Source organism: Solanum pennellii, chromosome 10, assembly GCF_001406875.1.
Source record: "Solanum pennellii chromosome 10, SPENNV200".
Taxonomy (NCBI): Eukaryota; Viridiplantae; Streptophyta; class Magnoliopsida; order Solanales; family Solanaceae; genus Solanum; species Solanum pennellii.
Window position 1 is genome coordinate 25,886,674 of NC_028646.1, and position 21,379 is coordinate 25,908,052.

Sequence of the window (21,379 nt, forward strand, 5' to 3'; positions counted from 1 at the left end):
ATAATCTGAATTTTTATAGTAAACTAATCAACTTCTAAAATAAAATGCTAAAAAAGATTCTATTCCGTATTTTTTATTCTTTATCATAAGACCTAACATTCTTGCAAGTTTTCATGTTGTGATCTTGTTATCCATAGTTTATGTTGAGTGACTTTCTTTTAAAAAATAATTATTTATTTTATTCTCTAATTCGTAAGCTACATAAAATATAAATCAATAATTAATTAGACAAGTAATCTAATCGTAAGAAATGCAGAGACATAATAAACGGCCAAATGAATTAAATTTAAACTAAAAATGTATTACACTCATTTTAAAGTTGAATTAGAACTGAAATAAACATGAATTCCAAATGAAGCAAACGAAAGAGCACTATGTGGTTTGTAAAACGAATAAAACTTACATCAATAATGAATTAAACAAGTAATTCAATCATAACAAATCAATCAATAAACTCCAAATGAATTAATTTGTGTTAAAAGTGAATTAAAAAAATATTAAGGTTGAATTAGAAGAGAGAATTATGCATGGATAAAAAAATGTACCTAATGAAACACCAGACAATGATCTATAGAGTGAATTAAGTTTATATCAATAACGAATTAAACAAGTAATTCAATCATAACAAATCAATCAATAAACTCCAAATGAATTAATTTGTGTTAAAAGTGAATTAAAAAAATATTAAGGTTGAATTAGAAGAGAGAATTATGCATGGATAAAAAAATGTACCTAATGAAACACCAGACAATGATCTATAGAGTGAATTAAGTTTATATCAATAACGAATTAAACAAGTAATTCAATCATAACAAATCAATCAATAAACTCCAAATGAATTAATTTGTGTTAAAAGTGAATTAAAAAAATATTAAGGTTGAATTAGAAGAGAGAATTATGCATGGATAAAAAAATGTACCTAATGAAACACCAGACAATGATCTATAGAGTGAATTAAGTTTATATCAATAACGAATTAAACAAGTAATTCAATCATAACAAATCAATCAATAAACTCCAAATGAATTAATTTGTGTTAAAAGTGAATTAAAAAAATATTAAGGTTGAATTAGAAGAGAGAATTATGCATGGATAAAAAAATGTACCTAATGAAACACCAGACAATGATCTATAGAGTGAATTAAGTTTATATCAATAACGAATTAAACAAGTAATTCAATCATAACAAATCAATCAATAAACTCCAAATGAATTAATTTGTGTTAAAAGTGAATTAAAAAAATATTAAGGTTGAATTAGAAGAGAGAATTATGCATGGATAAAAAAATGTACCTAATGAAACACCAGACAATGATCTATAGAGTGAATTAAGTTTATATCAATAACGAATTAAACAAGTAATTCAATCATAACAAATCAATCAATAAACTCCAAATGAATTAATTTGTGTTAAAAGTGAATTAAAAAAATATTAAGGTTGAATTAGAAGAGAGAATTATGCATGGATAAAAAAATGTACCTAATGAAACACCAGACAATGATCTATAGAGTGAATTAAGTTTATATCAATAACGAATTAAACAAGTAATTCAATCATAACAAATCAATCAATAAACTCCAAATGAATTAATTTGTGTTAAAAGTGAATTAAAAAAATATTAAGGTTGAATTAGAAGAGAGAATTATGCATGGATAAAAAAATGTACCTAATGAAACACCAGACAATGATCTATAGAGTGAATTAAGTTTATATCAATAACGAATTAAACAAGTAATTCAATCATAACAAATCAATCAATAAACTCCAAATGAATTAATTTGTGTTAAAAGTGAATTAAAAAAATATTAAGGTTGAATTAGAAGAGAGAATTATGCATGGATAAAAAAATGTACCTAATGAAACACCAGACAATGATCTATAGAGTGAATTAAGTTTATATCAATAACGAATTAAACAAGTAATTCAATCATAACAAATCAATCAATAAACTCCAAATGAATTAATTTGTGTTAAAAGTGAATTAAAAAAATATTAAGGTTGAATTAGAAGAGAGAATTATGCATGGATAAAAAAATGTACCTAATGAAACACCAGACAATGATCTATAGAGTGAATTAAGTTTATATCAATAACGAATTAAACAAGTAATTCAATCATAACAAATCAATCAATAAACTCCAAATGAATTAATTTGTGTTAAAAGTGAATTAAAAAAATATTAAAGTTGAATTAGAACTGAAATAAACATGAATTCCAAATGAAGCAAACGAAAGAGCACTATGTGGTTTGTAAAACGAATAAAACTTACATCAATAATGAATTAAACAAGTAATTCAATCATAACAAATCAATCAATAAACTCCAAATGAATTAATTTGTATTAAAAGTGAATTAAAAAAATATTAAAGTTGAATTAGAAGAGAGAATTATGCATGGATAAAAAAATGTAACTAATGAAACACCAGACAATGATCTATAGAGTGAATTAAGTTTATATCAATAACGAATTAAACAAGTAATCTAATAGTAACAAATAATAAACTACAACATGAATTAAATTTGCGTTAAAAGTGTATTACACAATATTAAAATTGAATTAGAAGAAAAAATTAAAAATGAAAAACATAACTAACGAAAGACAAGACAATAATTTATAGATTGAATTAAACTTGTATTATTCATGAATAAATTATGTATTATAAGTATCTTATAAATTATTTTGGTTTGATTCTCTAAAAACATGAGTGATGTTTGCAATATGTATTGTGTCTATGTTATAAATGTATTTACAAGTGTTTTCTTAAATTATTTTGATTGATATCACTATAAAAAAAAAGAGTGAAGTTTGTAATACAACTTTAATACAATTGCGATATAGTTTCACAAACTTCACTTTTTTCGAGTTTCAATCTATTTTTTTTTTCAAAATCAATTATAAACTTAATTAAACCCTCTTAAAATTGAGATATAAACTTTAAACGACATTTTAAATTATTTGTAGGAAACTACCTATCCAAATTAATCACAAATCCATAAAATTCAAAGTTTGAAGCTTTATAATGACCATCAATGGTGAACTCTTGTTTCTGTAATTTTAGATATCTGAAATTTCTACTTAAAAACATGATTTTGTACAAATTTTTGGTCTTTTTATTCCTCTTTTCAGTTTGTTTTTGGATAAAATTAGTGATATATGAGCAAAAACTGATTGAGGATGGATTTTTAGATGAAACGCTCAAAGAAGAAAAAGAAAAAGAAAAGGAAGAAGATAAAAAACGCATAAGAAAGAGACGAAGAAGTAGAGGAGTAAAAAAAGAAAGGAAAGAGAAGCATAGGAGTAAAAGACAGAAAGAGACGAAGAAGCAGAACAATGAAAATAAAAAATGGAAAAAGGGTTGAGAAAAGAGGCGCTGTACGATTTTCTTAATTCTAAAAAAAGTTATATTTAGTTTAAAAAATTATGTTGATATAGATGGTAAATATTTTTATAATATAGCATATTTATGTGATTTACCCAATCTCCAACGCAATAGCCTCCAACGAAAATACACGGAGCGTACGACGACAAGCGCGTGGGCAGCAACGCGGAAAGTCCGTCCGTGATTCCAACAATTTCAAAGGATTGAGTGCGTGATGAAGACGTTCACATCCATTGGCACGTGACTCACGACCAGCGTCGCCTTTTGTGCGTACAACAGGGCACCTGCATTTTTCTGTCGAGCAGGTTACGCGGTTCTGTACTTGGCAACGGGATATCACGCCACCTAGCACCCCAAGGACAAGCAATCGATCCTAGCCTCCCACCCCCTTTCCTCTTCTGGAATGAGTCAAATTCTTAAAAGAAAAGAGTGATTCCTTTAATAGTGAAAGTTTTTCTCTTTTCAAATTTTGAGTTCGGTTTTCCCCCCTTTGGAGAACCCTAATTCTGGGTATATATATTCTCTTTTTCTTCACACAAGGGAGGGGGATTTTGTTTGGGGGGAAATTCCAGTAGGAGATTTTCACTAATGCAAAGAAAGCTTGAGGAAATAATTTAGAATACACTTAAGTATACTTTGTGAACAGAGAAGATACTATTTTAGTGTTTAAGTTCAATCTTCCGTTCGGATTCTTTGCTTATTGTTCGCATGCAAGTCTTTGTTGCGGAAGCCGAATATATAGAGAGTGATGGAATCACAACTACTATATCTAAAAGTAGCTAATAAATAGTAAATGAGACAACAACAAAAAGAACACCAGGAATTAACGAGGTTCGGCAAACTTTTGTTTTCTTTTGCCTACTCCTCAGACACAAACAACCAATATTTATTTCACTCCAAAAGAGTACAAGTGAAATACTACAAGAGAGAAAGAAGAACAAATGCCTTAGGAGATGAGAAGGCAAGTGAGAGGTGTGTTACAAATGAATTAGGAGCTACCTATTTATAGGAGTGAATTCTTCCTATTGATGTCATCCATGACATCACAATATGTCAAAAATGTCAACATTTACCTTGTGAAATCAATTTATGGTTCACCTAAATTTCACCTACAAAAGTTGCTATCTTGTCTTTTCTACCAATGAAGAATCATCCTCCTAACTACCATATCTTCTCATTAATCCATTTTTGAATCTTGTCAAATTTAACAAATCTCCACCTTGGCAAGATTTTCCATTTTCAACTTTCTCTCAACAACAATTTTGATTGTGTCTTCAACCCTAATCTTCAATGTTCAACAATGTTGATCAAGTTCAAACAATGTTGAAACTTGACTGCAGTCACCACTTTTGTCAACATATCGGCAGGATTATCTGTAGTATGAATTTTCTGCATTATGACTCCACCATCTTCTATGATTTCTCGTATGAAATGATATCGGACGTCAATGTGCTTCGTCCTTGCATGATAAACTTGGTTCTTTGCTAATTGAATAGCACTCTGACTATCACAAAATATTGTGATTTCTTCTTGTCCAATACCAAGCTCTCTAAGCAATCCTCGAAGCCAAATTGCTTCCTTCGCAGCCTCTGTAATTGCCATGTACTCTGCCTCAGTGGTAGACAAAGCAACTGTTGACTGCAAAGTAGACTTCCAACTAACTGGTGCATTTGCAATAGTGAAAACATAACCAGTAGTTGATCTTCGTTTGTCCAAATCACCTGCATAATCTGAGTCACAATATCCAACAAGATATTGACTATCTTTCTGCTCGAAAACCAAACCAACATCTACAGTATTATGAATATACCGTAGAATCCATTTTACAGCCTGCCAATGATCCTTTCCAGGATTGTGCATGTACCTGCTTACAACTCCAACAGCGTGTGAAATATCTGGCCTTGTGCAAACCATTGCATACATCAAGCTACCAATAGCATTAGCGTATGGTACTCTTGACATATATTCTCGTTCAGCTTCATTATTAGGTGACATAGCATCACTAAGCTTAAAATGAGGAGCAAGCGGAGTGCTAACCGACTTCGTTTTTTTATTCATACCGAATCGCTTTAGTACTCTCTTCAAATATTCCTTTTGAGATAAATAGAGTTTCTTTGAATGTCTATCTCTTTTTATCTCCATGCCAAGAATCTTCTTTGCCTCACCCAAATCCTTCATCTCAAACTCCTTTCTTAGTTGAATCTTTAGCTTCTCAATTTCCTCTTGACTCTTAGAAGCTATCAACATATCATCAACATATAGGAGAAGGTATATAAAGGAATTATCTTCAAGCTTGCGCAAATACACACAATGATCGTATTTGCTTCTTATGTACCTTTGCTGCAACATAAACTTGTCAAATCGTTTGTACCATTGTCTAGAAGATTGTTTCAATCCGTACAATGATTTTTCAAGTTTGCACACCATATTTTCTTTTCCATCAACTTTGAATCCTTCTGGCTGAGTCATGTAGATTTCCTCTTCCAAGTCTCCATGTAAAAATGCAGTTTTTACATCCAACTGAACTAGTTCCAAATTTAACTGTGCTACCAAAGCCAACAAAACTCTAATGGAGGAGTGTTTCACAACTGGAGAAAACACCTCATTATAATCAATTCCCTCCTTTTGAGCATATCCTTTGGCCACCAATCTTGCTTTGTAGCGAACATCTTCTTGGTTAGGAAATCCTTCTTTCTTTGCAAATACCCATTTGCACCCAATTGCTTTCTTGCCTTCTGGGAGATTGGCCAATCTCCATGTATGATTCTGATGAAGGGACTGCATTTCTTCATCCATGGCAATCCTCCACTTATCTTCTTCTGAACTTTGGACTGCGTCTTTATAAGTGGTAGGAATGTCATCAGCTGCAATTGAGTCCGCACAAGCCACCATATCTATGAGTCGAGCAGGTTTTCTTAATGTCCTTTTTGGCTTGCCGGTTGCTATTGATTCAAGTTGTGGTTGAGGTTCTTGAGATGGAACCTCTTCTTCGACTGGCTCTCCTTCAAGAGGAAAATTTTCTGTTGTTTCCTCGTTTGATCCCTGTGTTGGGAAAATTATCTTTCCCTCAAACTCCACCTGCTTTGAAGCACCATCAATTTGTTTGACTTCTTCAACTGTTACCTTATTTGTCAAGGTAGATTCATCAAAGGTAACATCCCTGCTGAAAATGACTTTTCTTGTCTCTGGACACCATAAACGGTATCCTTTGACTCCAGAAGTAATTCCCATAAATAAAGCTTTCTTTGCTCTTGGGTCCAATTTTGACTCTCTTACATGATAATATGCAATTGAGCCAAATACATATAAAGAACCATAATCTTCAGCAGGTTTTCCATACCATTTTTCAAATGGTGTCTTCCCACCAATAGCAGCAGATGGTAGACGATTAATGAGGTGGCACGCATATGTTATTGCCTCAGCCCAAAATTCTTTGCCCAAGCCAGCATTGGACAACATACATCGAACTTTCTCCAGCAAAGTTCGGTTCATGCGTTCTGCCACTCCATTCTGTTGTGGTGTATTTTTTACGGTGAAATGTCTAACGATGCCATTTTCCTCACAAATTTTCTGAAAAAGATCATTTTTGTATTCGCCACCATTGTCTGTGCGAAGACACTTGATCTTTCTGCCACTTTGAGTTTCTATCATCGCCTTCCATTTGAGAAAAATTCCCAATACTTCATCTTTTGTTTTCATCGTATACACCCACAATCTTCGAGAAAAGTCATCAACAAAGGTTACAAAATAGTGTTTCCCACCTAATGAAGGTGTTTTGGAAGCACCCCAAACATCCGAATGAACATAATCCAAAATACCTTTAGTATTATGGATAGCTGTTCCAAATTTAACCCTTGTTTGCTTTCCCTTAATACAATGCTCACAAAACTCCAAGTTGCAAGTTTTTACTCCTTTTAGCAATCCTTGATCTGATAAAGTTTTCAAGGATTTCCCTCCAGCATGCCCCAAGCGCATATGCCACAGCTTGGTCATTTCTGCCTCCTTCTCGTCATTGGATGTTGTTGCCGCTGTCCCAATAACTGTACTACCTTGATAGTGGTACATGTTATTATTTCTTCGAATTGCCTTCATTACCACCAGTGCACCAGAGCATATTCTCATCACGCCATTATCTGCTATGACTTTGAACCCCTTTGATTCTAGGGCTCCTACAGAAATGAGATTTTTCTTCAAATCTGGTACATATCGAACATCTGTTAATGTTCTACTTAATCCATCATGGTTCCTTAATCGGATTGAACCAACACCATATGCGGTAAGAGGATTATTGTTTGCAGTGTGAATAACTCCACATTCTCCTTCTTGTAAATCAATAAACCAGTCCCGATTGGGACACATATGATAACTACAAGCTGAATCCATCAACCATACATCAGATGATTTGGATGGATCTGTTGTAACTAGTGAGTAATCGGAATCATCACAATCAGCCACATTTGAATCCATGACAGCCTTCCCATTATTTGGTTTGGCTTTGCTATTCAACTTTGGGCAGTCTTTCTTCCAATGCCCTTTTTCTCGGCAAAAGGCACATTCATCTTTGCTGAGTCTCGATCTTGACTTGGATCTCCCTTTCTTCGTTCTCATATGATTTTGAGAACGACCTCTCGCAACTAGTGCTTCTGCTTCTCCGCCTTTTTGTTTTTCTCTCTTTCTTTGTTCATAACTGTATAAGGCAGAACAAACTTCTTTGAGAGATACTTCATCATTCCCATGCAGTAGAGTCGTTTCAAGATGCTCAAACTCATCGGGAAGTGAACTTAACAACATTAAGGCCATATCTCCATCCGTAAAAGTCACGTCCATATTTCGCAAATCTGTCGCCAACTTATTAAAGCTGGTGATATGATCATTCATTGTGCTACCGGGAACATAAGTGAAGCGTAACAGTCTTCTTTTCATGTAAAGTTTATTTTGACTGTTTTTCTTCAAGAATTTCTCCTCCAATGAATTCCATAATTTATTTGCAGATGTTTCCTTCGTGTATGCATACTTTTGTTCTCTTGCAAGGTAAGATCGAATGGTACCGCAAGCAACACGGTTGATAATCTTCCAATCTTCTTCTCCTACACCGTCTGGTTTCTTTTCTTCAATGGCAATATCTAGCCCTTGTTGAAAAAGAACATCAAGGACCTCGCCTTGCCACATTCCGAAATGTCCTGACCCGTCAAAAATTTCAACTGCAAATTTCGCATTTGACACAATTCTTGTCATAAGCGAAGATGCCAATGATGACGTATTATTGACACTTGATGTGGACTCATCATTTTTCTTGTCTTCCATTTTACAAATACTATTTACTAGCTAACAATGCAAAGACCAAAGTAAATCTTTTTTCTGATGTAGAAGTTCAGACTATGCTGCAACCACAGAGCATACTCAGATAATACCTTGGCTCTGATACCAATTGTTGCGGAAGCCGAATATATAGAGAGTGATGGAATCACAACTACTATATCTAAAAGTAGCTAATAAATAGTAAATGAGACAACAACAAAAAGAACACCAGGAATTAACGAGGTTCGGCAAACTTTTGTTTTCTTTTGCCTACTCCTCGGACACAAACAACCAATATTTATTTCACTCCAAAAGAGTACAAGTGAAATACTACAAGAGAGAAAGAAGAACAAATGCCTTAGGAGATGAGAAGGCAAGTGAGAGGTGTGTTACAAATGAATTAGGAGCTACCTATTTATAGGAGTGAATTCTTCCTATTGATGTCATCCATGACATCACAATATGTCAAAATGTCAACATTTACCTTGTGAAATCAATTTATGGTTCACCTAAATTTCACCTACAAAAGTTGCTATCTTGACTTTTATACCAATGAAGAATTATCCTCCTAACTACCATATCTTCTCATTAATCCATTTTCGAATCTTGTCAAATTTAACAGTCTTCTCGTGGTAAAGTTTGACGCCTGCTCGCCCAGTCCCGGTCTTGCTGCCCAGAAGAAGGTAACACTTCCTTTCTTTATTTATGTCTTGTTTCAATTCCAAGCATCGTATGAAAAACAATTTGTTGGCTTTCTGAACTTCTTCTTGTTGTCTTCTCTATTTTAACTTTATTCTTTGTTGGAAGTCTATTTTAGGTTCAAGTTTGAGCAGTAGGATTTGTAACTGTACCTGTTTAGATCTCTAGGCGTTCATCATGTTACGCGCAATTCGCTTTAAGCTTTAGGATGGAATATGGGTATGTAAGAGTCTATTTGCTGAAATGTTGCTGATTTGGACTCATTTGCTACACCTTGTTTTCAAGCATCAACCTCATCACTGTTTGCTACTGCTCGTAAAGTGATTCGAATAGTTACAAAATCGTAGAGGGTAATTGTCATTCGTTCGTTTTTCTGGAATGAGCTAGTTTTTGTTAGTCATTCTCGGTTTTCTCCTTTTCTTTATCTTCTTTGGTTCCCTTGTCATCAGTTGGGTGTGAAATTTTGGATAATCACAAACCTCTTAATTCTCAAAAGATAACTATGTTCACATGTCTGGTTTTCTTTCCTATAGTATGCGATAATTTCTTATTACAGTGCTAAAATGATATACGGGTTTAAGCATTTAGCTGGAGCCTCTATTATTTCATTTTGTGATAGTATTTAGGAATTGTCTATTATGCATTTAGTATCAACAAGTTGCTTTTAACCTACCAAGTTTATACATGACACATAGGTTTTCTTGTTTGACTTTAGTTTGCCTGTTCTTCCATATAAAATAATGTTGGCCACCAATTTTTTTGGAAATTGATTTATAACTAATTATGTCACTGTAAGGCTAATCATCTACTGCTTATGACGGGTCTTACTAAAAAAACTTATAAGAAAAAAAAAGTAAAATAAAAAGGGAGCATGTTACTAATCATATTTATGGAGTGTTTACTCAAAAAACCTAATAGTAAATGATTACTATCTTGAATATTCGTGTCTCTCAGAATAAATTTCAAAAGGGACAAAGATAAGAGATCACACTCCGGTTTTAAATATATTAAATTGACAGCATGCCCCTTTCCCCGTGAGTCCCTGGGTTTTAAGGATAAGATTGGTTTCATTCTTTACATGCTTTGCTTTTATTATGTGGGCCTATACTAATTTTACTCTCGTTTTCTCTTCTATATGTTTAATCTATCTGGGTCTTATGGAGCCCATCCTCACATTTTCATTTGGACCATGGAGGACCATTTTTTGCTCTTCTGAGTCAACCAGTCATTAAACCGACGAACAAGTTCCGAAGTTTAAGAATTCAAGAAAGTTGAAGAAGTTGGATTAGAAGACCTCTTTATTTTCATATGTTGTATTTTTATTATGTAATGGGCCTAAGCCCTTGCCGCTTTGTACTATTATCAGATCAGTTTAGGACAGGTACAAGTCGAGTGGGCCTAAGGCCCATAAACAAAGTTTCCAAATACCGGTCCAGGCGGACATAAAACCCAGATTTGGACCCAACTCTCTCTCTCTCTCTCTCTTATTTTTTGTTTATCCGCTTTACTTGTCGTTAGTTTTAAAGTTAAAGAATCCAAATTCCTGCAAACTCTATACATGTTTTATCGACTTAAAAATTAATTCCAAATTAATTCTAAAATATGAATAACTTTGCAAATAATAAAGCTCACTCAAGTATCATCTTCTTTCAAACGAACTCTAGGTAATTTTTACAAGTTAGATTATTTTAGCCAAATAGATTAGTTGTTTGGATAACCGCAAGTAAGCCGACATCTTAGATGCTTTAAAAATCTTCCTAAGACGTTAATAAGAATTTCGACCCCCCCCAAAAAATCTTTCGTTTGATCTTCTGTTTTTGATTAAATGGATGAACATTTTTCTTAATTTTCTTAAAATTAAGTGGCGACACTAAAAAGTCAAAACCTTATAAAAAATATATATTTTTCTTTTTCGTATAAAAAAGAAATGGCAACTCTGCTGGGGAGTTGGACGATTCTAACCTTAAAACTAATTTGCTTTGCTATGTGTAAATAACTTGCTTACTTGCTTTTTCTGTTATATTGATAACATTGTCGCATTTTCATGGTATATTTCCGCAAAACGAAAAATAGCTGCATTAGGACAACGGAAGTTACGTGGCTTACCACGGATTCTTTCAGAAATACACAAGATTTCATTTGGGAGTAATAAACGAATAGTTGGAATGCGGTCATCCGACGTCGTTTATTAACTTCACCCCGTCGTCTGTCCGACTCGGGTAATCGTCACTTTGAAACAAATTCTAGTAAGCCTAAGATAGACGTAACCAAAACAAACTTAACTATTAGCTTAAGACGGCTTAATACCCAAGGCGTATTAAGTCCATTAGTTGAAACAACCAGAAATGTGTCCAAGGTCTCCGACCTCACGATACATCATTTTTGCGTAATATTTGAATGAGGTACGTGTGAATACCAATATGGGGTGGGTAAACTTAACTAGCTTCTGTTTTGTAGGTATGAATTGCTTCCCAAAGTTCGACATGGTTGTAGAAGCGCCGCTTCTACTCAAAATATGGCATAATGATCTTGACAGAGATCATAAAAGAACTCTCAACAAGTACATGGGTGTGCTAACCGAGTTTATCAACATGAGCGGTTGACCAGAACTAATCGAAGTCCTCTTTGGGTATTGGGATAATGAAAGAATGGTATTCCAATTCGGGACTGTAGAGATCACCCCAACTATCAACAAGATTCGAGACTGTATCGACAAAGTGGGTACATGTTGGAAAGAAGAGTAAGAAAGGAAGAAGACATAGTCGTACCCAACAAACCTTCTGTAGAGAATATCACAGACTGGCTCGGTTTCGGAAAAGATTTTGTCTACTGGTGCCAAGAGTCTAACATAACATTCAGAGACATATATGTCAGGTTCGGGCACGCAAGCTTTTACACTAAATATAACCAAGAGTTCAAGGTCTCCTATAGAGAATGGAACGAGATTCGTCGTTTAGCATTTGCCATAGCGTTGGAACAATGGTCTTTCCACATAGACCGAGTCAGAGTATCAAAACCCGAGTCATAACACTCGCACACACTTTGTTCGAAGGATACAAGAACCAAGGACAAGTGAGATACTACCCTATCGCTCCGGTCATTCTGTAGGATATGTATCGAGCCTTGGGAAAGTGAAAGAAAGGGCATCACTATTTCCAAGGGTGTAATCTACTCCTTCAGTGGTGGATTTTGAGTCACTTAGCAAAGGGGACTGGGACTCGGGAGTTTCATACTTTGGATAATAAGAACACCCTCAAAGATTTGAACGGTATGTTGTTTTGGGCAAATTTGGAGAATCGAAGGACAAGGAGAAGATGGTCTCAGATTTTTTCCGAACTAAGATTCTTCTCCAATGGATGCTAGATCGTTTCATTTCGAGAGAAGTCATCGTGGAGGGCCGCTTACAGCCTGTTCTTCCTTTACCAGAAATTTGGGGAATCCGTCCTTATGCACCCTTTTGAGTCCTTCGACAGTTTGGGAGGATGAAAACCACAGCTCGAGAGGCGTACTATGACGCCTATATGTACGATATTGGACGACAGAGTGCACGATGCTTCAGAAATGCTGAGAGAATGGAAAGGGGACAAGTAGATGGATAAAGGAACCATTGCCCTAGACCGATTCAACACCGGATATGATGAGACTTACAAATCTTGGTTGAAAGATAACATACAAAGTATCTTCTTTCCAATGCCACGCAGTTTTCGCAGTATAGAAGACAAGGAGGCCAAAGTTGTAATCGAACTAAGGGAGGTAAAACGCAAAGCCCAAGAAATGTATGTCAAGTTTATTGAGAACCAAGATGCTCTTGAGAAGGCAAATCAAGAAGTGGAAAAGCTAAGGCGTGGTTATGATGAGTTTGATTCATGGGTCAAAGAGAAGATAGAGAGGATGCAATACGAGAGATTGGAAGAAAAAGGACGCCTGGGTGAAGGTTTCCTGCTGATACTACGATGCATGTTTCATTAATACAAGACTCAGGATAGCAGCGAAGGAGCAGGGCCATCAGGGAAAGCATAGTGGATTTTGCCCCTATGCGGGTATTTCTATATGTACTTTTGTTATTTTCATCCCCTGCGTCGCCCTGCCTTTATTGCATTTCTGTACATTTAAATGGCCCCTGCGTAGGTCTGGCCTTTCGTATTTTGTTCCTTTATTTCCTCTTGTGAACATTAATTATTCATTTGTGAAATTGTTTAAGGGGGGGTTAATTATCTGGTTCAAATTCACGTGTACATCATTCAAATTTGCTAGGCCTACCCTTGGCAAAAAAGGGTCCCCTGTATGCTTAGGACGCGATATATGTTCTATTAATTGCTTATGTGCTATGTTGCTGTGAATGAGGATATAAGAAATCCACTTCCTGTCAGAAATCTCCAGAATGACAAGTCACTATTACTAAAATGTCCGACCAAATTTTCCGAGTCTTAGGTTTCCCAATCAAAAACAAAATCTCATACCCTAAAGCCTAAAACTCTACTCTATAGTCTCAGGAAAGGCGGAATCACAGCTATGGGAACGAGTAAGAGTATCAAGAAGGAACTTATAGGAGAGAAGTTACAGAGAAAGATAGAACAAATCACACGATAAATTCAAAAGAGGTCAAAGAAGAAGGATTCAGGGTCGAAGTTGTCGTGTCGCTCTACAAATCCGCGACTGCGGCACTAGTTAAGGATTTGGTTTCAAAAAGGAAGAAGAAGAAAAACATCTGTTGACACCCAATTTTGACCCGCATCGGTATAAATTAATTATCGAGCTGCGTAAGTTTTCCAAACAATTTAAATTAATTAGTTTTATAAATTTTGCGAAAATTAAATAATATAATACATGGATTTTATGTTACTTCGGATACTTTTGTCATAATTTTTAGGTAATATACATATTTACCTAGTTATGTATATAATTAGTAAATTTTATGATTATTCAAAAAATCATTTAAAAAATATTGTTAAATTTGGTAAGCATCCTATTAAACTAATATGATTATATTTTAAATAACTATTTTACAATTTAAGTAAATTACTTTGTTAAAATAAAGAAGCTCGTTGACTGATTAATACGAATTTGTTTCATTTAAGTTTTGGCCAAATTCGTCATTTTAATGGGTTATTTGTTAGACTAACCCAATTCCCTTCCCCTATTAATTTCAGCCCACCTCAACTCTTTCAACCCAACACCAAATTAATTCCCAAGCCCAAACACGTCAACCCAACCCAGACAGCCCAACATCCCCTTTTAAAATACTTTTTGGACCTTTGTGTCTTTTCCCTCCGGCCCAACCCAATTCTTCCCTTTCCCCAGGCCCAACCCCCTTTAATTTTAAACCCAACCCATTCCATTCCTTACCCGACCCAACGCCTATAACCCGACCGACCCAGCCCCTTCCTTCTTCAACCCCTTCCCCTCACGCGATCCTCCCCCAAAATGGAAACCCAGAAAAACCCACAAAAACAGACGCAAATAATTCCGCAGAAACCCGCGTCTCCCCCACGCTCTCTCCCTCATCTCCCCACGCTCTCTCCCTCTCTCGCCTCATCTCTCTTACACGAGCTGTGCAACGGCTCTTTGGAGTCGTTTTCTTCTGCAACTCGTATGCTCGCGCAGGTCTGGCAGCAGGGGGGCTAGAAATTTTGTCTTTTGGTGGCGAGATTGAGCCTTGCAAGGGCAAAGGAAGATCGATTAATCTCGTCCCTCCACCTCAACTCCCTTTCGTTTGGAATCCGACATCTTCAGGGCATATTCCTTCGATTGGATAGGGTTTGAATTTTTGAATTCAGAAATGGGCCTGAAATCCCCCCCGGCCTCTTAATCCGAAAACCATAGTTTTTCTTTTTCTATAAACCCCCCCCCCCTTCTTCAGAGTAGGGGGTTAGAAATTTCGTGGTTGGAAATTTTTGGTTTGGAGAAATTTTGGTTGAAATCTCTGGGGTCAAAAGAAAACATAGAGTGTTTTGTTGGATTTTTACATACACTCGCCGTTCGACGATTAGGGAGTCATTCTCCATTCCGAAGGAGAGTTTGTTCTAATTCCTTGCTTGAGCGAAGCTTTCGAATCTATCCATTCAAAGTAGATATCGATTCTAGGCAGTGAAGCTCGTCGTTCCTTCTCGTTCCTGCTCGACTGTCCTGGTTCTGCTGCCCCATAAAAGGTATACAACTTTGCTCTTCTCGCAGTTTTATTTTATTTTCTACTTGTTCGAGTATGTAGTTGTTCGTTCAGTTGGTTACGTTGTTCTGATAGCTCATGAAGGATGATGTTTTCTTTGTGTTTTGAGGCTGTTGGTCAGTTGCCTGTTGAATAAGAGCTGAGTATGTATGTGTGGTTAAAAAGGTTCTCGAAGTCACTTGCTAGTTCAAATTTTGCTGTTCTTGGTCCTTTCGGGTTTTCATAGCTACATTCGGTATAGTTTTTAGATTATTCTTCTCGTCTTAATCTATTTTCATTCATCGTGATTCTTGATAATGTTTGATATTCGGCGTCACAGTATTCGTTCTTTCGCCTCAAGTCGAATGAACGAACTAAGATGTCAACACTCCGAATCTAAGTGACTGCATTTGTCATCGTTTTTGAGTTCCCATATTGCATATTATTGTTCACTTTGATACTTTGTTAGGCCATCCTATGGGGTTTGCTTGGTGTTTGTTGGTGCTTATTCTTAGTTGTTCCATCCGCCTAATCATTATACCGAGTTAAATTGATATAGTTATGGTCAATATTGTTGTCCTCTGTTTTGTCAAAATTTTAGTCCGCTGAAACCTTTCTTTTGTTGTGATGTGGTTACTTTTTTTGCGAAATGAAAGCATCTTGGAAATAATATGATTCGAATTTGTGTGTTTTATTATTTATCATCTCTTGTTAGACGCCATTGTCGGCAACTTGTTAGTTTGTTTAGGCTTGAATTGAGGCATCTCATTATATATGGTACAGTCCGTGAGTTCAAGTCTTTGCAATGGTTTTGCCTCTGTTTCTTTTTCCAGCTTGTGGAGGCCATTTAGAGGTTGCTTGTTTATTCGGGTTTTTCTTCACGAGTTTTGTGCAGTTACCTCTCACAGTTCATATCTTTGATATTATCTTTGTCATATTTGGTTAATTCTGCTGGGATTCCAAAGGCCTTTAATATCTTTTCCTTTTTTTTTATTTTGAACGCTTACTAATTCGTTATTTTACCCCATTCCTTTTCTTTGCATGTAAACCCATTTGAGTTCCTTAGCATTTGCCTCCCTATAATAATCATCCATGTCTTAGTCTAAATCATGTTGTTATAATTATTTGGGATGTTATTTTGATTTGCCTTGCATTTATTTCGGTTTCGTTATGTGAGACACTAATCATTGTTCCTCTCTTTGTGCATGTAAAACCGTCCGAGTTTGTTATAAACTCTCGTCCTCCATTATTCCGAGAGAGCCGTGAAGGCTCACAACTCTTTCTTCGAGTCAATCAGCCGAAACTAGCATGCAAAATTCGAAATCCCATGAAGTTCGAAGAAAGTTGAAGAAGGCAAAATTGGATTTTTATTTACTTTCTTGTATTTTGTTTGTAATGGGCATAAGCCCTTGTTGTTTTACTTTCCTTGTATTTTTCTAGTATGATTAGATTAGTACAGGTAAAATGGGTTAAAAACCCAAAAGCAGGTGGGTCCAAATTTTGGTCAAGGCGAACAGAACCCGAATTTGGACCCAAAAATCTCTCTCTCTCTATCTCTCTTTACTACTTGTTTACGCTTTTGTTTGGAATGCCTTTAGTTTAGGGTTAGAAAAACTCCAAACCCCATCGAACGCCTTTTATTTTATCAAACTTAAAACTAAAATCGAATCTTAAAACAATAATATTTTAAATTTGCAAGTTCGAATAGATTTAAGAAATCTGTCTTTAAAATTCGCAAAAAATTTTAAACATAGTCAAATTGTTAATCACCGGAAAACCGTATTAAGCGGAGCGTCTTAGGTGCCTTCAAAACCTTCCTAAGACGCTAATAAGAATCCCGAACCCTTAAAAATGTTTTCAAAACGATTTTCCTGTTTAAATTATTTGGAAACAAGTTTTCTTAATTTTTCTTTAAAAATTAAGTGGTGACTCCTAAAATGTCAAAAATATCTTTTAAAACAAAATAAAGTCCTTTTCGAATGTTTTTCCGATAAAACAGAATGGCGACTCCACTGGGGAAACGGAGGATTCTAACCCTAAGATTAACTTGTTTGACTATTTGCGATAACTATTTATTTGCTTAGTTACTTTAGTCTTCGAAATATTGCATTTCATGGCATAATTCCGCCAAACGCCAAATAGTTTGCATTAGGAAACGGAAGTTATGCGGATTACCGCGGCTTTCTTCAGATATACCCAAGAAATCGTTTGGGAGTATCAAACAAATAGTCGGAATGCGGTCATCCGGCGTTGTTTGATAGCTCCACCCCGACGTTTTTCCGACTCGGGTAACCGTCAATTTGAAAACAATTCTAGAAAGCCTAAGATAGAGCGAAACCAAAACCAAGTTAAGCATCATCCTAGGACGGCTTTCCCCCATAAAACGGTTCTTAACCTAATCGCGAGCTCCGCTCGACGGGTGTCGTCATCGAGAAGTGGAGGGTGGAGCTTAATACCCAAGGCGTATTAAGTCCATTTTAGTAGAAAAACCACCAAAATCGAGTCTAAGGTCTTCGACCTCACGACGCATCATATTGTTTGACATTCGAATAAATGTATGTGTGAGAACCAACTTGGGGGGTAGGGAAAAATCTAACGGGTTTCTATTTTGAAGATATGGATCGCTTCCTAAGTTCGATATGGTGGTCTCATCTCCACCTCAGCTTACGATGTGGTACAACGATTTGGACGGGGATCATAGGCGAACCCTTAACAAATACGTAGGTGCCCTACCGAGCTGATCAACATGGATGGTTGGCCAGAACTAATCGAGGTGCTTACGGGGTATTGGGACAGTCAGAAGATGGTCTTTCATTTCGGAACAGCCGAAATTACCCCGACGTTGGAAGAGATAAGGGATTGTATAGACACCATGGGCACTGGGATAGAGAGAAGAGCCCGAAAACAAGAGGATATTTTCATTCCCAACAAACCTTCCGTAGAGAATATTGCGGATTGGTTTGGACTAAGGAAAGACTTCACTTATTGGTGTCAGGATTCCCACGTGATGTTCAGATATCTCTATATTAGATTCGGACACGCGAGTTTCTACGCCGCGTACAATCGGGAGTTTAAAATCTCCTACAGAGAGTGGAACGAGGTCCGTCCCCTAGCGTTTGCCGTAGCATTGTTGGGAACAATGGTCTTCCCGCACGGTCCGAGTTTGAGCATCAACACCAGAGTCATAACGCTCGTCCACACTTTGTTCAAAGGATACAAAAATCAAGGAACGACAAAATACTACCCCGTAGCTCCAGTCATAATATCGGACATGTATCGGGCCTTGGGTAAGTGCAAGGAAGGACACCGATATTTCCAAGGGTGTAACCTACTCCTCCAGTGGTGGATCCTCAGCCATTTGGCGAAGGGTGCTGGGACGCGGGAATTACACACCCTCGACAACAAGAACACTCTCAAGGACTTAAACGATTTACTATTCTTGGCAAATATGAACAATCGGAGAACAAGAGGGAGATGGGCCCAAATTTTCTCCGAATTGAGAGAAGAAGACCTCCAATGGATGCTAGACCGTTTTATATCCAAAGAAGTTGTCGTGGAGAGTCGCAGACATGTCGTGCTCCCTCTACCGGGCATTCGGGGAATTCGCCCTTACGCGCCATTTCGAGTCTTGCGACAATTCGGAAGAAAACAAACCGTGCCCAGAGAAGTGTAATATGGCGCTTATGTGTATGACATTGGGGATGACAGAGTGCATGACGCTTCGGAAATGCTCAGAGAATGGAAAAACGCCAAGCGCATGGGTAAAGACACTATCGCCCCTGACCGATTCAACGCTGGATATGGCGAAGGTTACAAAGAATGGCTGAAGAAAGACATATAAAATATCTCATTTCAGATTCCGTGTAGCTTTCGCAGTGTGATGGACAGAGAGTCCAAAGCAGTGGCCGAACTGCAAGAGATAAAGGAAGAGGCCAAGGAGGTCTATGCTAAGTTTGTACAGAATCAGGACGCTCTTGAGAGGGCAACTCGAGAGGTCGAGAGACTGAGGCAGGGGTATGACGATTTTGACAACTGGATCCAGCAGAAAATCGAGAGGATGCGATACGAGAGTCTGGACGACAAAGGACGTCTGGGTGAAGGTTTTCTACTGATGCTGAGGTATATGTTTCAGCAACACAAAATTCAGAAAGACGACGACGGAGCAGGATCTTCTGGAGCAGCTTAGTGGACATCACCCCTGCGTGGGTTTTTACTTGTATTTACACTGCTTTAGCCCCTGCGTGGGCCTGATTTTGTTGCACTTTCAAATGGCCTCTGCGTGGGTTTGTCTTTATATTTGTTTCCCTTTTTTGATTATTTTTATTCATTATTTAATGGTATTCTGGGGGGAATCGTTTATTTGGTTTAAATTCACACGTACATCATTCGAATGCACTAGGCCTACCCTTGGCACAAAAGGGTCCCCACGTATGTTTTAGGACGCGATATATATGTGTATTTAAATGCTTATGTGTTATGTTGCTTTGAATGAGGATATCGCAAACCCACTCCTAGCCAGAAATTCCAAAGAATCTACGGAAGCCACTATTACAAATGCCCGACCAAATTCCCAAGTCTCAAGTTTCTCACTCAAAAGCCCATCTCCCATACCACAAATCCTAAATACCGCTCTATCGTCTCAGGAAAGGTGAATCACCGCTATGGAAAAAGGCAAGAACGTCCAGACGGAGCTCACTAAAGAGTAGTTGCGAAGAAGGATCGAACGAGTCACTCGAGAAATTCAAAGGGTTAAGGAGGAAGGACTCAAAGTCGATATGACCACGGCGATCTACAAAGTTGCAGCCGTGACATTGGATGAGGACCTGGCGTCGCAGATAAAAAGAAAGAAAGAGGTTGAGATGGAAACCGAAAGCTTGAGGAAAAGGTTGAACTTGCTTCGTTTGGAGGTGCACGAAGGAAAGGCGAGAGAAGCAAAGATAGATGTTGAGACTGCCGTACTGTTGGCCAAAAGCGCGTCACTCGATGAGGAATTGACGACCCGTAGCAACTTAAAGGGCGGAAAATACCTCGCCCGTGACCAGGGAGCAGATAACAATGGCCCCGACAATGAATTAATTGAGGAGGACGATGAGGAGGAAATCGTCTACAAGCCTCCATTTACGATTGTCTGAAAGGAACGGAGTGACGCAACAATAAGGGGAGAAATCACCGAAATGTTGTTGTCGTCGTCTAGGAATTTCAGTGTTGTCTTTTAATTTCCTTGTAATCGCAATGAAAGAATGAATTTCCTTGAACTACGTTGGGCCTGAATTCTCCTTGTGAGATACGTAGGCAGCCTTTCCCGGCCCGGCCCCTATCGCTAAAAATTTTCATTCTCCTCCGTGTTACGAAGATATGAAGATAAGATCAAACGGGCATCGAAAAGCAGCCGCAAGAAGACCATAGCTCAATGTGATTCAGCTTCCCGAGAATAGCGTCAAACAAACAAATTCCTGTTTGTTTAAAAAAAAAACGTATTTCCGTCCTCATTCGTGGGTTAAAATATCCTCAAACAAAGCGACTTGTGTGTTTATCTGCTTTCTGTGTGATATTATGTATTTTGTAGTCCGAATATACGCTAACAAATTTGTTTTTGAGTTGTTTCACTTCTCAGGTACTTTTAACTGGTCTGTGTCGATCAAAGCTGGCAGATCATCCCTACTTTACCAGATCGAAAGGTCCTACAGATTCCTTCCCCGGACCAAACTCTGACAGAGGAAATACAGCTATGGGAGACAATAACGACGAGGTTAGTCTCACAGACGTTGTGGTGGCTCAGCCCACCGTGGCGGAACAAAATGAACTAATCGCGCAACTGATGCAGCAGATAGCCGAGATGAGAGTTGAGATGCAGCG

General features: G+C 37.0%; 1 pseudogene; it reads left to right on the plus strand.

Moving 5' to 3' along the window:
• The first annotated feature begins 12,969 nt into the window (after positions 1-12,969).
• Positions 12,970-19,196, plus strand: LOC107001161 (annotated as a pseudogene).
• The last annotated feature ends 2,183 nt before the right edge of the window (positions 19,197-21,379 follow it).